This window comes from Etheostoma cragini, chromosome 8 (genome assembly GCF_013103735.1).
Source record: "Etheostoma cragini isolate CJK2018 chromosome 8, CSU_Ecrag_1.0, whole genome shotgun sequence".
Taxonomy (NCBI): Eukaryota; Metazoa; Chordata; class Actinopteri; order Perciformes; family Percidae; genus Etheostoma; species Etheostoma cragini.
The window spans coordinates 1,170,792-1,173,132 of record NC_048414.1 but is presented as its reverse complement, the minus strand read 5'-3'; the positions used below and the strand labels follow the sequence as shown (position 1 = coordinate 1,173,132).

Here is a 2,341-nt window from a genome sequence, read left to right as displayed (position 1 = left end):
CTACTATTTTTTGGGACTGTTATTGCCACTCTTCATTTTAACCCCAACCGGTCGTCAGACACCGCCTACCAAGAGCCTGAGCCTGGGTCTGAGCCTGGGTCTAGGTCTGGGTCTGTCCCAGGTTTCTGCCTAAAAGGAAGTTTTTCCTCTCCACTGTCGCCCTGTTGCTTGCTCTGGAGGAAACTACTAGAACTGTTGGGTCCTTGTAAATTCTGGAGTGTGGTCTAGACCTGGTCTATCTGTAAAATATCTCCAGATAACTCTTGTTATGAATTGATTCTATAAATTAAATGGTTAAGTATGTGGTTGTTGTTACACGTTCTGTCCACTAGAGGGACTTCCAACACAGCGACACTACAGAACACGTTAATAGATTTTTACAGTTTTTTCTTCGTTTTGTGGTTGATGGTGTGTCTTTGTCTCCCGTCAGGTTCCTGCTGGACTTTAATCTCTGTGGTCTGTGGCACTCTGATTACTTCGTGGACGGTAAGATGTGAAACACGTTGAACGTCGTACACACTGACCGGTGGAGGAAGTGCTGATACCACCGGGTCGTAATAACCCGTACGGTTATGTTCACGCTTGGCGTCTTTTAATAAACTGCCAGCGTATCTTCTAGGCCACCGCCGACTTCTTTTCTGCAGCTCGGAGCGTTTTTTCCAAGAAAAAATGGAGTCTGAGCACAGCGAGTTATATTTGATGTGACCGGGTGCTCCGTCTACAGGGAACTCGCTTTGTTTTAGCTAACGTTAGCAGCTCCCCCCCCCCGTCTCTCTCTTTTCTTTTGCTAGCTCGCTCCACCACTTTGTTTTATCTAATGTTAGCACCACTCTCTCTCTCTCTCTCTCTCGCGTGCTTTCTCTCTCTCTCTCTTCTTTCACAAGCTTGCTCGCTCTACCACTTTGTTGTTCAATGAGTTTCCTTTATTTTCGGTACTATTTACATTGTAAATAATCACTGAAGGCATCAAAACTACGAATGAACACACGTGGGATCATGTACAGTCCTTAATCACTTTCCACCACTTGTTAAACCCGCTAGGCATCGCCTGGCTAGCGTGACGTGGTGTTAGCGTGCTGCGTTAGCCACACAGACAGTTGGACAGACGGGGGGTGCGTTTGTTTTCTTCATCTCATCTTTGTGTTTCGTTTACAAACATTCTGTTTCAAAATGGCGGCCTCATCTTCATCATCATCATCATCTCCATCGCCACCATCATCATCTTTGTCACTCCTGGCGTGTTCTCTATGATCCATCTTCACCCATCCAGCCAAGGCTGGCTATCATACAAGTGAGTACGTGTGTGTGTGTGTGTGTTTGTGTGTGTGTGTGTGTGTGTGCATAAAGAGAAAATGTCCTCACAGAGACAGAAAGACGATGAAAACACACGTTGAGGACATTTTAGTCATAGTTTGTATTAGTATTATAGTTTAAAATTCAGAGGTATTTGCTTTAGGTTCAGTTCTCACTCTGTGTGTGTGTGTGTGTGTGTGTGTGTGTGTGTGTGTGTGTGTGTGTGTGTGTGTGTGTGTGTGTGTGTGTGTGTGTGTGTGTGTGTGTGTGTGTGTGTGTGTGTGTGTGTGTGTGTGTGTGTGTGTGTGTGTGTGTGTGTGTCTCAGGTCATAAGCAGAAGAAGGTAGAAGCGTTTCAGCCCTGCGACACGGCGTATCCCGGCTTCATGTACGACCCGTCTGTCAAGGAAGCCAACAGCCTCATCAAGTGTGGACGCTGCCAGAAGTACGACACACACACACACACACACACAGACACAGACACACACACACACACACACACACAAACCTCAACAGTTACAAGATGTCCAGCTTACTTCTTGCCATCATAGGAGAACTCAACCACTCTCTTAAGATTAAAAATACACCTTCAGCTCCACCTTGTGGTCAACAAGCGTAAGCGTCCAGTGCACAGACGTTAGTTTAAACACACACACAGTGTGTTGATGCACTTCTCCACAGTTTTCACTGCATCGTTTAAATGTCAAAACTGCTTTTCTTTGTTGTGAATTTGATAAAAATTAATGAAATATAATCAGGAGTGATAGCCTGCTCTTTAATGACAAAGTAAAGAGGAAACTGAGCAATATTATATATGATATATGCATATAATGCACGTATAGGTACTGAGCATGTGTGTGTAATAACAACATTGTAATTTCTCCTTGCAGGATTAATAGTATACATTATTTATTTATCATTGTTTATTTAGTAGAATATACGCACTGTAGCTTTAACTGATGGCACCCTGCTGTTTGTGGTGTGTTTCAGGATGTTTGTGTTGTGTTTCAGGATGTTTGTGTTGTGTTTCAGGATGTTTGTGGTGTGTT

General features: G+C 43.9%; 1 long non-coding RNA gene across 1 annotated transcript; it reads left to right on the top strand.

Moving 5' to 3' along the window:
* Positions 1-426: 426 nt before the first annotated feature.
* Positions 427-2,337, top strand: LOC117949780. The gene is made up of 4 exons (XR_004657726.1): positions 427-486; positions 1,271-1,291; positions 1,620-1,737; positions 2,325-2,337. It is a non-coding gene; the product is annotated as an uncharacterized LOC117949780 (long non-coding RNA).
* Positions 2,338-2,341: the final 4 nt, after the last annotated feature.